Below are 15,766 nucleotides of genomic sequence, written 5' to 3' on the forward strand. Positions count from 1 at the left end.
GACTGGGTCTCTCTCTGTCACCCAGGCTGCAGGATAGTGGCACAATCATGGTTCACTGCAGCCTCAACCTCCCCAAGCAACCCTCCAGCCTCAGCCTCCCGAGTAGCTGGGACTACAGGTGCATGCCACCACGTCTGGCTAGTCATTTGATTATTTGTCGAGACAGAGTCTCACTATGTTACCTAGGCTGGTCTCCAGCTGCTGGACTCAAGTTATCCTCCCTCCTCTGCCTCCTAAAGTGCTGAGATTACAGGTGTGTGAGCCACCTTCTTTGCTCATTTTTAATAGAGTCATTTATTCTTGCTATTGAGTTCCTCATACATTTTGAATATTAACCCTTATCAGATATATGGTTTGCAAATATTTTCTCCCATTCCATAGGCTATGTTTTCACTCTGTTGTTTCCTTCGCTGTGCAGAAGCTTATTAGTTTCATATAATCCCATTTGTCAATTTTTGCTTTTGTTGCCTGTGCTTCTGGGATCAAATCTAAAAAAAGCATTGCCTAGACCAGTATCATGAAGCATTTCTACTATGTTTCTTCCAGTAGTTTTATAGTTTCAGGTCTTACATTTAAGGCTTTACTCCATTTGGGTTGATTTTTATATGTGGTATGATAGGATCCAACTTCCTTTTTCTACATGTGGATGTCCAATTGTGCCAGCACCCTTGTCCTTCCCCATTGTGTGCACTTGGCACTTTGTCAAAGTCAACTGACCATTTATGCATGGGTTTATTTCTGTTAAGACACTATTATTTTGAGATTAAATTACCACTGCTATATCTTAATTCCTAGAATCATCACACTACACGGTAGTGGTGTGTCCACATTTTTTTCTCCTGCGCCAAGACGGGAGCTCCTCCATTGCCCACAGCCTCAGCACAATGCCTGGCCATTAAGACTCAGCAGCAGTCTCTCACACATCCTGTTAGCCCTTCCGAGCTTCTTCTAATGGCCAGATATTTCACATGTATTATTCGTGTCCTTCAACAAGTAATGACTGGATACCTATGTGCCAGGCCAGAAGCCAAGTGTGCATTTACAAATCTTCACAGGTACTCTGCAAAGTAAACACTACAAGTAGGAAAGTATGACTTGTCCCCCTTCCTCTACACTACCTGACTGGTACAACTCAAACCCTGGCTAAGTCTAACTCTCCTCCTGCCTCACCCTGCACCCCAGCAGTTAATGTTGCTGGGGAAATAGCAACCAGGTGACTGGTTTTACTTCAAAGTCAAGACCACAGGCTGACAGAGGTGTTTGGGAACCTGGGCACATTTATGGGTCAGGACACGCTCTTATTGTCTTAGTGGGGCTGTCTCGAGAAGATGCGGGTGGCAAACCTCAGCACAATGGTACCTGAGGTAGGGCTGCCTTTTAGGCATCTTTCAGGGCCTATGGGATAGCATTAAATGCAAAAATACAAAATTATTTTAATGATGTTCAGAAAAGAGGAGTAAGGCATAGCACCCCAAGATAGCCCCCCAGAGGTGGGCCTACTCCAAGATGACAGAATCACACCCTCTCCTGTCCCTTCCTGTTCCATCTTCACCCTCAGTTGATGGTGATCTTGCCTCTTCTTTCACAAGAAATTAGAGCAATCTGAAGAGAATTCCCTCATCTTGCTGCCACTAAATCTACAGGCATCTGCCCCCATATATTCTGCTGCCCTGTTCCAACACACGAGCTTCAAGGGCTCCTTCAAGGACCAACCTCTCCATTTGTAAACCGGTCCCCATTTCTTCCTGCCTATGAAATTCTTCATGTCTTAGCATAATCCTCCTCTTTCATTGCACCAGTTTTCACCCTGTAGTGGATTATTTCCATCAGCATTGACAGACATGCTGTCATTTGTCCTATCTTTTAAGATCCTCTAGCAACTTCCTGTGCTCTCCAGCTCTTACCCCAATTCTCTGCTCCTCTCTATGCCAAATCCTTTAAAGAGCTGTCCATATAGGTCATAGCTGCTTCCTCATCCCGTTCTCTACTGAGCCCTCTCTACTCAGGCTTCACCCCATCATCTTCCAAAATTGGCTTTGTTAAAGTCATTAATAAGCTTGATGTGGCCAAACTCAGTGGTCAATTTTCAGACCTCGAGTTATTTAACTCCAAAAGTAACACATGATCAAGAGATCAAATGTAACCCACAAATGTGTTTTGTTTGGACAACACAGTGTTTGTTTTTAGTTTCAATTCATTGCCAGCATTAGAAATCAGAATATTCACATAAAAATCTAGATGCCAGGTTTCTTTGGAAAAATCTGAAAGTCTAAGCCCACATTCCTACCTGGCAATAGACAGGCAGTGAGTCATGGCTGACTCTGGAGACAGGGCATGGGGTTTCCAGTTTGCCAGAGTCCCCACCACTCAGAACTGGCACATTCAGCTTGCTTCACTTATTTATGTCACTTTCCTGGCACCTAGAGGCATTTGCATTTGTAAACTCTAGAGTAAGACTTAAAACTCACAAATTATGAGCACCTATATTTCCTGCTTTATGAAGGAAGACAAAACAGTGGGAGAGAATGCAGTTTGTGTGTATAAAGTGGCAGCGATGAGAAGCAGTGAACCTCAGCAATGGCCAAGTTTCTGGTTCTAGACGTCCTAAGGATCCAACAGCATGCCCATCCATCCTGCGGTTCAGCTGTTCAACCAATCCTTGAAGGTCATTAGTTTCCATATATCTTTCCTCTTACACTGATTTTCTACTTGATCTTCTATCTTTAGACCAGTGATACAGTTTTTAATTGCTAGCTTATTTAACCCTTGCACTGATTCACTGATTGTTCCACTGTTCATGTTGGTTGTCTGGTTTTGCCCACCTGAGCTGAACTCCTGGAAGGCAGATACAAGTTGACACCATGGTTTATCAAAAACAGCTCTGGTGGTACAAGTCATTGAGTCATTCATTTATCTCTCAATATAGGAATATAAAGATTTTCTTTTTCTTTTTTTTTTTTTTTTGTTTGTTTGATACAGTCTTGCTCTGTCGCCCAGGCAGGAGTGCAGTGGCACGATCTCAGCTCACTACAACCTCTGCCTCCCAGGTTCAAACCTCCTGACTAGCTGGGACTACAGGCGTGCACCACCATGCCTGGATAATTTTTGTATTTTTAGTAGAGTCAAGGTTTCGCCAGGCTGGTCTCGAACTCCTGACCTCAGGTGATCCACCAGCCTTGGCCTCCCAAAGTGCTGGCATTAGAGGTGTGAGCCACCGCACCCAGCCAAGATTTTCTAATATGTATAATTTCTAAACCAACAGTATTTTATTTTTTATGAGACACAGTCTCACTCTATTGCCCAGGCTGGAGTGCAATGGTGCAATCTCAGCTCACTGCAACCTCCACCTCCTGGGTTCAAGTGATTCTTGTGCCTCAGCTTCCCAAGTAGCTGGGATGACAGGCGCATGCCACCATGCCCAGCTAATTTTTGTATTTTTAGTAGAAACAGGTTTCGCCATGTTGTCCAGGCTGGTCTTGAACTCTTGGGCTGAAGTGGTCTGTCCACCTCAGCCTCTCAAAGTGTTGGGATTACAGGCATGAGCCACCATGCCCAGCCAACCAATAGTATTTAACTATATGTTGCAAAATACATAAAATCATATATGTGACTAGATCATAGTCAAGTGCACTGTGAGTAAGCTCATAGTAATGGTTTTCTTTTGTAGAAATCTGATTGAGCTCTCATTTGTCCTTTTAAAGTGGTTTCCTGAAAAGGGAACGAAGGTGGTACAGAGGCCCAAGGGACTGCTTGCACATATAACTGTCACCCATAACAGACATCCCTGCAGGAAAAAACTATTGAGACTAGCTGTTCTAGAAGCCCAGAGTCCACCCCATGATCATTATATACTTTTGTATAATGAGAATGGAATACGTGTAAAATACACCTTACAATTCCCTTCAAGCTGTACCAAACTGAAACCCGGACATCAATATGAGTAAGTATTATATACTGGTATTACAGGCTGAATTTTGCCCCCATAATATTCATATGTTGAAGCCTTAACCCTTAGTATCTCAGAATGTGATTGTATTTTGGAGATAGGGTTTAAAGGAGTGATTAAGTTAAAATGAGGCTATTAGTGTGGGTCCTAATTTCATATGACTAGTGTCCCTATAAGAAGGGGAAATTTGGACACCACAGAGAGGCACCAGGGGCACATGTGCACAGAGGGAAGACCATGTGAAAAGGTAGCAAGAGGGTCATCTGCAAGCCAAAGACAGGCCTCAGAGGAAACCAACCCCACAGACACCTTGATCATAGATTTTGAGCCTCCAGAACTGTAAGAAAATACCCCAGCCCTAGCAAACAAATATAACCTGGGTTAAATATGAGTACACTCAAGAGCAATTCATATACAGCCACCATTTACCCCTGCACGGAACAGCCCAGGCTATTTCTGCATTCGCCGCATTAGCCCATGGCAGCTATCACTTCTTACTGCTAGTAATGTCTTCCTCGGCTAACGTCCTGTCCCTATTACTAAACTGACATTGCCTGAAAAGATAGATACCCACAAAAGTTAAAACTGTAACTTTAGTGACATCAGTGAAATTAGCAGAGTAATGACCTCTGATAATTCTCTCCTCCATAAAAGCAACATGAACACTTTGGGAAGCCATGGCAGGCAGATCATGAGGTCAGGAGATTAAGACCACCCTGGCTAACATGGTGAAACCCCGTCTCTACTAAAAATATAAAAAATTATCCAGGCGTGGTGGCGGGTGCCTGTAGTCCCAGCTACTCTGGAGGCTGAGGCAGGAGAATGGCGTGAACCCAGGAGGCAGAGCTTGCAGTGAGCCGAGATGCGCCACTACACTCCAGCCTGGGTGAGAGAGCAAGACTCCGTCTCAAAAAAAAAAAAAAGCTACATGAAGACTAGCAAAAATGGTCAAAATCACATATTCAGAACTCTGAAAAGTAACCAAAGGCTTGCAGCAGTCTAGGAGCATCTATTCTGGAAAATCATTTGAGCCATGATGAAAACTGTGAGCCTTGTCCTGCTTTATCCTCTCCCTCTCCCTGTTTCCTAGTTCTGCAGTTACCTTGAATACCAGCAGCCTGGCAGTCTCTAGAGGAAGCAGAATAGGGTCAGAGTTCCTTCAATGCTCTATTCCAACAGAAGTCCTATTATTTGACTTGTCTGGAAGTTCTCTGGAAGATCCCACTTGCAAGGCTGTCTTTATTTGACTTGAGTTGAAACTCAGAGCTCACCCAGCACAAAAAGCGTTTTCCCGGGGACATTTCTCAAAAACATTGAGAGGGAATTGTTTAATTTCACAACTGCCTGAGGCAGTGAGTAATGTTTGGGACCATTAATAGGTTACCCAAAAGGATTTTTTTTTTAAACTGGGAAATGGGCATCCACAGGGGCTTGGAAAAGCTCCAAAATATTCCTGTGAATCTAGAAGGCCATTTGTACTGGTAGAGCACATATTTATGCCCATGGCTGTGCACATGGTTGGGATAACCTGAGCACACCCTAAACTCTAACATCAGGCTGACCTGGAGGATCTACACCAGCAGGAAGTGAAGGCTAAGGCAGAGTTGTCAACTGCATGCTGAGTGTTGAACACATACACAGAGCCTCTCAGCAAACATTGAGACCTATTGGTTTCACGTGTTTCAGGAAATCTGTCTAATCATTAGCTGACATTAAGCTATTAAAACAGAGACTTCAGCAGCCACACAGAACAAAGAATACAGAGTTTACAGAATTTGTGCAGGTAAGTTACTAAACAAACAAACAAATAACAAACAGCAACAAAAATATACCCTGGGGATGGGGGGAAATCTGATTTCCAAAGTTGACATACTATTTTATTAATGTCCAGTTTTGAGCAAAAAGTTATTAAACATGCAAAAAATAAATAAAAACCAAAAAAGTACAGCCCATACGCAAGGAGAAAAAAATCAACAGAATCAACAGAAATTATTCCTGAGAAAACCTAGGTGCTGGATTTATTAGGAAAAGATTTTTAAATCATCAATTTTAAATATGTACAAAGCATTAAAGTTAAACATGTCTATGTAGTAAAGGAAAGTATGAGAACACTATCTTATTAAATAAAGAATATCAAGAAAGAGATATTTTAAAAATAGAAATTCTGGAATTAGGCCAGATGCAGTGGCTCACGCCTGTAATCCCAACACTTTGGGAGGCCGAGGTGGGCAAATCACCTGAGGTCGAGAGTTCGAGACCAGCCTGACCAATGGCTAAGTGAAAAACAACCACATATTATGAGATTCCATTTGTCTGGGACGTTCAGAAAATGAAAATGCATAGAGAGAATGTAGATTAGTGGTTGCCAGAAAATTGGGATGGGAGGAGAAAGAATGGATAGTGACTGCTGATGGATATGGGGTTTATCTTGGGTTGATCAAAAAATTTTGAAATTAGATAGTGATGATGTTTGTACAAAAGAGTGAATAGCCAGGCGTGGTGGCTCATGCCTGTAATCCCAGCACTTTGGGAGGCCAAGGTGGGTGGATCACAAGGTCAGGAGATCGAGACCATCCTGGCTAGCACGGTGAAACTCCGTCTCTATAAAGATACAAAAAATAAGCCAGGCATGGTGGCAGCTGCCTGTAGTCCCAGCTACTCAGGAGGCTGAGGCAGGAGAATGGCATGAACCCGGGAGGAGGAGCTTGCAGTGAGCCGAGATCGTGCCACTGCACTCCAGCCCGGGAGACGAGCGAGACTCTGTCTCCAAAAAAAAAAAAAGTGTGACTATACTAAAAGCCACTGAATTGTGCACTTTTGGTGAATTTGATGGTATTCAAATTATTTCTCAGACAATAGTCTATACATACATTCAACTGTGCCTCTATGAAGCAAATAGGTTCTGAAATAATTTTTTCAAGAGTAAAGGGTATGAGCCCTGGGAAGCTACAGAGCATCTCCTCTGACTTCCTCTCAGCTGTACTCTTGATAGCTGAGGTTGCCGTTAAGCTGAGCAAGGAGTACTGAATATCTTATGAGAATAATGTTAGTTACCACACACAGCCTAGTGACCTGGCTCAGACATAGTGACAATAAATGCCTCCCCAAATCTAAATGCCCAAGACCACAGACAACCACTGCAAGTTTTGGCAAAACCTATCATGAAAGCCTATCGAAAATGGGGTTTGTGATTTATCAAATTTCTTTTAAAGTATCTAAAATTCATAGTTTGGAAGTAAACAACTTTATGAGGGCTCTTAGCCTTTAGAGAGATGTTCCAATGTCGCAAAAACATCCTACAGTAAGAGACAGCAGACTACTAATGCTCTATGAGGCCAAGGCGATTGGAGCAAATGAGCCTGAAGTCCTTCCAGAATAATAAGCATTTATCATAGTATTACCACTATTTAATTTCATAGGAAAAAAAATCCAAGAAACAGTCCCTTTGTACCTTGACAGGTCCCCAGAAGAAACTTCTGCCACCACATTCAGACCATATCTACTTCGTAAATAAACAAACCATGTGGTTCCAAAGCTTGTCAATAGGACACATTTCACAATTGCTATATTTGATTCAAATTATTTGGACTTAAAATACACTCCAGACTGTTTACTTTTCTGCCCCTTTCCTAGAGGGTAAGAATAGTAAATGAGACAGCTGGTCAAATTCTCAGCTCTGGGGTTCTGGTAAGCATTTTACATGGCGGTGGGTGGGAGCCGGGGATGTGTGGTTGGAGACAGTTTTTCAAAATGAAATGGTCTATCCTCCCTCATAGCTCCCTGCCCTCTGCCATTGCAGGATTACAGTAATTCTGTATCCTACGACTAGTTACTTTTAAAATGCCACAGCGAAGTATCCCCAAAGGGTATGGTTCCCATTTGTTCATGTTACTTAATGGCTAAAAAACCTTGGGCAAATTCCTGAACCTAGATTATAAGGTTCCTTTGTAGAATGGGGTTAATAACAGGACCTTCTGGCCAGGCACAGTGGCTCACACCTGTAATCCCAGCACTTTGGGAGGCAGAGATGGGTGGATCACTGGAGGTTAGGTGTTTGAGACCAGCCTGGCCAGCATGACGAAACCCCGTCTCTATTAAAAATACAAAGATTAGCCAGGTGTGGTGGCATGCGCCTGTAGTCCCAGCTGCTTGGGAGGCTGAGACGGGAGAATTGCTTGTACCCAGGTGGCAGAGGTTGCAGTGAGCTGAAATCATGCCACTGCACTCCAGCCTGGGCAACAGAGTGAGACTCCACCTAAAAAAAAAAAAAAAAAAAAAAAATTACAGGACCTTCTTCACAGTGCCAGTGTGAGAATAGTCAGTGAGTGCATGTGGAGTGGGATTGCTGGCACATTCCCTAGTGTGCCATGTGCATTGCTGTCTGTGTGGCTGGCCCCCTGGAGCTGTGCAGCTGGCGTGGCCACAGAAAGTTCCAACCTAACAACACACATGGTACCCAGCAGTCAAGTGGTAGCTCTTATAATTATTGTTAGTATAGTAGTCACTTTTTTTTGCAAGAAAGGTGGACTTCCCTCTGAGTGCCACAAAGAGGCTTGGGTTAACAATATAAAGGAAATTAGCAAAGTTGAGCTTTCTGGACCAGGCATTTCTCTAGGTGCTTTTATATGTGCTATTTAATTTACTCTTCATATCCCCAAAAGGATATTATTACCTCCTTTTGACAGATTAGAAAACTGAGACCCAGAGATTTTATTTTTTTATTTTTTTGAGACTCAGTCTTGCTCTGTCGCCCAGACTGGAGTGCAGTGGTGTGATCTCGGCTCACTGCAACCTCCACCTCCCAGGTTCAAGCAATTCTCCTGCCTCAGCCTCCTGAGTAGCTGGGATTACAGGCATGTGCCACCACACCCGGCTAATTTTTGTATTTTTAGTAGAAACACGGTTTCACCATGTTGGCCAAGCTGGTCTTGAACTCCTGACCTCATGATTCGCCCACTTTGGTTTCCCAAAGAGCTAGGATTACAGGCATAAGCCACTGTACTTGGCCTAAGATTCAGAGATTTTAAATGAGTAAAGTTATGTCACTATTAAATATTCAAGCCAGAAAGGATTGTGAGTCAGCTGGACTCCAAATCCATTGCTGTTCCCACAATGGTGGGAATGTGTGCTCACCTGGTGATGCAGGATTTTTCTCAGCCCCTTTGCTGGACTTGTGGAAGGGGCACCCCCTCTAATTGGCTGACCCCACTCAACCCCTGGTGGGAGGGACCATGTGAGTGAGCAAGTGTAGGTCCTGCAGATGCTCCAGGCACCAACACAAGAGCAAGCTCTATGTGAGGCCACAGCCTGACCAGGCGTGTCATCTCAAGGGGAACGTGGCAGCGCCCAGGTGAGGGTGCCTGTGACCCCGAAGCCCCAGAGGGGGTATTACAGTGCTCCTTTAGTTTTGCCGTCCATTGACTGGGGTGTGTGAGCAGCTCAGCCCCTTGCCCCATTGTGTAGAGCAGCTGCCCTCCACTGGTGAGGGCAAAGGGCTGCTGTGATAGCTTTTCTGGGTACTGGCATTTGGTGAGTCCGGAGCTCTTGTCCAGCATCCAAGAAGAATGAGGTCAGGTGGACAACTGAAGGATGGAGAATTTAATTGAGCGGTGAAAACGGCTCTCAGCAGAGAGGGGAGCTGGAGAGGGGACAGGAAGGGCAGGTCGTCTTCCCTGAAGTCAGGCCATCTCATCTCTACCAACTGAGTCTTAGGTCTTTATAGGCACAAGATGGGAAGTGCAGGCTGATTGGTTTGTGAGTAAGCAAAAAAAGGTTAAAACGAAGACATTACTCGAATGTAGGCATGACAGTGTAAAAAACCAATTAGGAAAGGGTAGGTATGTGTAAAATAGGTGAAGGATGATGATCAATCAGAGGAAAGTACGCCAAACAGAAAGACAAGTTCTCAATCCAGTCCAAGGATTTAACTTGTAACTTGGCTTTCAGTCTTCCAGCTGTCTTTGGCTTGGAGGTGGGGTTTCACTGGGTGCCCATCCCTATCTGTCGGGGCATATGGCTGCCTCCTGTCGCTATCACCAGCATGTATTCCTCCTTCTTATGGAAACAGCACATCAGTTTTCCACGATAGAGCTACCCCTCCCACATTCTCAATCCATGTGATTTGGGTAAGGCTAGTCTCAGGCCTGGCAAGTTCATTCTATCTTATACAGTCACAGAGATGTTTCAGGGGTGAACACTTACCCAATAAAACTCAGTCTCAGGACTTTTCTAAGAACTGTGGAAAGATGAAACTGCTCTTTCTGTTGGACTTGAAACTATGATGCCTGGGACTTCTGAGGGTCCCTCCAAGGAGGAAGCCCATATATGAAAGAAAGCAAAGAGGTGTACAGAAATTGAGTCTGACAACAGTTTTTGAGCCCTGCCTAAATCCACCTTTGCCTAAAGCTAGATCTACCCTTTGACTTTTCAGTTACAGGAGCCAAAAAATTCCAGTATTTTTTTCTCAAGCATGTTCAAAGTAATTGTTTTGCAATGTACAATTGAAAGAGGAGTTACAAAATTAACACAGCCAGTTCTTAAATTCACATAAGCACCAAGCATTGTCTACAGATGATCTGTTCACTATTGTTAATCCTGTGTGGTAGGAATACAAGTGTTCATTTTATTAATCTTTAAACTTTTCTGTACTTTTAACCTCATAAGAAGATCAGAAGAGGTAATGAAAACAGCACTGAAAAAAACAGATCAGTTTCCAGAACAGAAAAGGAAAAAAAATAAATTGTTCGGTATCTCTCAGATCTAAAACCTAATACCTGGATGAGTATCTGGTGTAATTCCCACGTTAACACCCTGTGCCGCAGGTTTTCCTACTTGGGTTAAGCAGTGTAATGGTTAGTTTTGTGTCGAATTGGCTAGGCTAGAGTAACCAGTTACTCAGTCAAACACTAACTTAGGTGTTGCCTTGAAGATATTTTGTAGATGTCAATTACCTTAAAAAAGATTATTCTCAATAACATGGGTGGACCACATCCAATCAGTTGAAAGGCCTTAGCAAAATGGAGGTTTCCCTGAGGGAGAAGAAATTCTTCCTGTGGGCACCTGATCGGCTCCTGCCCAATTTCTCAGACTGTTGACCTACTGCATGAAATTTCAGATATGCCCAACCAGACTTCACAATCATATTATGTCAATTCCTTGAAATACATCTTTTTTTTTTCTCTCTCTCTCTCTTGTTCTATTTCTCTACCATATATATCTCTCTGATACATATACAGCCAGTCCTCCATATCTGTGGGCTCTGCATCTGCAGATTCGGCCAACTATGGTTTGAAAATATTTTTTAGGCCGGGCACACTGTCTCACGCTTGTAATCCCAGCACTTTGGGTGGCCCAGGCGGGTGGATCACCTGAGGTCTAGAATTCGAGACCAGCCTGGCCAACATGGTGAAATCCTGTTTTTACTAAAAATACAAAAACTAGACACGCATGGTGGCAGGTGCCTGTAATCCCAGCTACTTGGGAGTCTGAGTCAGGAGAATTGCTTGAACCTGGGAGGTAGAGACTGCAGTGAACTGAGATCATGCCACTGCACCCCAGCCTGAGCAACAGAGCAAGACTGTTTCAAAGAAAAAAAAAAAAGTTTTTTTAAAAAACAATGAAAAATAACAAAACATAATATAAATACAAATACCTATTTACATAGCATTTACATTGTGTTAGATGTAAGTAATGATCATTTAAAGTATACAAAAGGATGTGTTTAAGTTACAACCAAATGCTACATCATTTTATATCAGGGACTTGAGCATCCGCAGATTTTGATATCTGCAGAGGATGGGGCTGCTAGGGTTGGGGGGTCCTAGAACCAAAACCCCACGGATACTAAGGGACGACTATACGCATCTCCTACTGGTTCTGTTTGTGGTAGAACCTTGACTGACACAATCAGCCATGCCCTGGATATTTCTTGGGTATTCTCTGATCCCTGGGGGGAAAAGCCTCCTGAATTCTTCCCTGGGAGTCGGGTTTCCACATGCCTGCCTGCCTGCCTTCCTTTCTTTTCTTCCTCCTGGAGGGCTTCTACCTCAGAAATCTGGAAGGCCTCTATCTCTGAAGGGCACCATTTTCCTTCATCTGTCTAGCTCGTCATGCATTTGCTACATATTAACTGTGATGAAGCCTAGTTTCTCCAACGATAGCTCTATTGCTAGCCTTATTCTTTTAGTCACAGGGAGCTATCTTTGTCCAATCCCAGTTTACCATATTCCCTCCCCTTTCTCCTTTTCAAGTCCCACTTTCTCTTCACTACCTGTTAGACTGACTGAGAGCTGTCTCCCAATACCCATTCTCCCCTTGTTTCATGGCAGTAGCCAGCCCGTGACTTTACAGGATAAAGACTAGATTTTTCAAACTCCTCTTCAGGTAAGTGGGACTAGGTTACAGCCAAAGGAACAGAATCGATGCAATGTGTCCAACTTCCAAGTTGTGCATTAACAGAAAGGTAGTCCCACCTCTCCCTTTTTTTTCACCTTCCAAATGGCCAAAATATAGACACGACGATGGGCCATACTGGATTTTGTGGGCCACAGCACCACCCAAAAGGGAGTGGAGAAATAAGAGAGAGAAAGCTTCATACCTATACTGCTACCTGGACTTCCATCTGGTTTATTTTTTTATTTATTTTTTTTTTTGAGACGGAGTCTCGCTGTGTCGCCCAGACTGGAGTGCAGTGGCCGGATCTCAGCTCACTGCAAGCTCCGCCTCCTGGGTTTTTACGCCATTCTCCTGCCTCAGCCTCCCGAGTAGCCGGGACTACAGGCGCCTGCCACCTTGCCCGGCTAGTTTTTCGTATTTTTTTAGTAGAGACGGGGTTTCACCGTGTTAGCCAGGATGGTCTCGAACTCCTGACCTCGTGATCCGCCCGTCTCGGCCTCCCAAAGTGCTGGGATTACAGGCTTGAGCCACCGCGCCCGGCCTCCATCTGGTTTATAATACTGATTTTTTTTTTTTTTAATCTCTGCAGCAACAGTCAAAATTTTTTTTTTCTTTTTTTCTGAGATGGAGTCTTGCACTGTCACCCAGGCTGGAGTGCAGTGGTGCAATCTGAGCTCACTGCAACCTCGGTCTCCCAGGTTCAAGCAATTCTCCTGCCTCAGCCTCCTGAGTAGCTGGGATTACAGATGTGTGCCACCACACCTGGCTAATTTTTGGTCTCCAACTCTGACCTCATTATTTGCCCGCCTCAGCCTCCCAAAATGCTGGGGTTACAGGCATGAGCCACCATGCCTGGCCAACAGCCAAATTTATATCCTAACCAACACACCACCAAACTGGCCAAAAGAATAGCCAGCTCCCCCAACCCACTGTCTTCCCCAGCCTAATTATTATATCAGATTGTCTTGTTACCTGGCTGTTCCTCCTCCTTCCCACCCTTAAATATGGTTGACCCCCTCTCCCACCGTGTCTTTCCTTGAATCTGGTCTCTCTATGCTTTCTCCCTTGGAAATCTCATCTACTCTCATGGAAAATGACTTAACATGCTTCTAATTCTAACTCATCTCTGAGCACCGGGTCAGCTTATTGGACTTCTGATTGATCAATTGCTGGTACCTCAAACTCTGCATGTTTAAAATAGAACTCACTTTCCTCTCTCTCTCTCACACACACACAAACACACACACTCACCATGGGGGTGAGTAGGCAACCTGTTCTCTTCTTGATTTCCTTATTTAGGTAAATGAAATAAAAGATGCCACCATCCTGCCAAGAACCCAGGCTTAAAACTACAGCAGAGGCCACAAATTCAAATGCTTAGAGACCAGGCAAGAGGCAAGGGACAAGTGGTAACTGTGGGGAGAGAAAGAGCTGCTGACCAGTCTTAAAAAAGTAGCCACAACTTGCTGATCTCTGGCATGTAGGAATATTAGCCCAGTGTTGTTGGGTCTTCTGATCTTTCAAGAGAAGTAAAAAATCTAGATTTTATGTTTTATGTGATCTCTCTAGATTTTACAAACAAAACAAGAAGCCATCTTGAACTGGTCAAAATGTAAATCAAAGATTTAAAAACATATATATTTCTAAATAAATAACATATATCATAAAATGACAATGTAACTTGTAGCAAAAATAATTTGACAGATCTAATATGTCTAAATCATTTCTTGATTTTTGGAAATTATGAATCTTTTGATGCAGTTGTCACTAGATTTTGACCACGTATGGGGTAATGATTTGACATAGGGAGCAACATGCAATTGTTCCAACAACTTCCTCATTAAATGGCTAATCATTAAATGAATTAAGTAGAGCATTTCCTTAACATCGATGATACTGTTTTTAGTGTGGAATCCTCAGTTTCTTATCAATAGCAATTAAACATTCTATAGACTTTATAATATAGTCTAAGAACATATAGAACTGATTCAATATCTCTGCTATTGACCAACTCACAAAAATCACTTATTGAAATATCTTTTAACTTACTGGCTTATTCACTATGTTCTGTTCACTCTCAATTCATGGAGCTTCACAAACCAGGAGGCTTTATGTCAAGATTTAACAAATTGAAAGGGCTTAAAAGTTTATTACATGTTTTGCTGTTGTCATCAAATACATTGATTTATTAGAAAATCCAATAATTTTTCTCTTGGAATTGATACTCCACTTTTTTTTTAAACAGGATACCTATTTTTTCTTATCCATAATAACTTCCACTTGTTTCAAACTTCCCTTTGTTTACATATGTCCAACTGCTTTACAGTTTACTGAAATAATGTCAGCTCTAATAGCTAAAACATGTTATCTTATAAAGCTAAAATAAATACTGCTAGGCACGGTGGCACAAACCTATAATCCCAGCACTTTGGGAGGGTGAAGTGGGCAGATCACTTGAGGTCAGAGGTTTGAGATCAGCCTGGCCAACATGGTGAAACTCCATTTCTACTAAAAATACAAAAATTAGCCAGGTGTCGTGGCGCATGCCTGTAATTCCAGCTACTCGGGAGGCTGAGGTAGGAGAATCACTTAAACTTGGGAGATGGAGGTTGCAGTGAGCTGAGATCGCGCCACTACACTCCAGTCTGGGCAACAGAGCGAGACTTCATCTCAAAACAAAAAAACTCTAAAATAAATACTGATGTCTCCATTAAACTATCATTTATTAAGGCCCAAACGCATTTGTGTCCACTACAGTGAACATACAGAACTGACTGACTTCCACCACAAGGGGTATAGCTCAGGGGTAGAGCGTTTGAATGCAGAACTTACTGACTTCCACATTGCTTTTGCAGATCTAGCACTGCAGGCTTGTCCATCAAGGTTCAATTTGCATTACTTAATTTAGTTATTTCTGCTATTTATTTGGTGTGTGGTAGTAAATATAGTTTATCAAGAAAAACATGAGTTCTCTTATTGACTTATCCAAAATTGAATTTGATAACTTAGTGCCAAATTAAAACATCCACATTGTTTCTAAACTTTTGGCTGAAACTCCTTACTCTCTCTAGAATTGTATTAGCACTTTCTGTATAAAATCCAATGACAATCTTCTTATTTGGTACAATGTTACATCTTTATGGAACTATATCTCAAATATAATTCTTTCTTGTCTACTCACAATAAAGACAATACAGTGTACTAAATGTTTCCCAGTGTCGTAAGATCAACAAAAACCATTATATTCAAAAACCTTTAAATTTGCATTTTAATTATTAAAACATACTCACATAAAAAAATGAAGCTTCTTAGAGGATGACTTTAAATATACCTCTGATTTACATATTTTTCAAAAAGCTGTTTTCTCATTTGGGTACATCCGGTGTTTAACAGGTGTGTCCACAAGAGAATGGCGTGTTCATATCA

Source organism: Papio anubis, chromosome 2 (assembly GCF_008728515.1).
Source record: "Papio anubis isolate 15944 chromosome 2, Panubis1.0, whole genome shotgun sequence".
Taxonomy (NCBI): domain Eukaryota; kingdom Metazoa; phylum Chordata; class Mammalia; order Primates; family Cercopithecidae; genus Papio; species Papio anubis.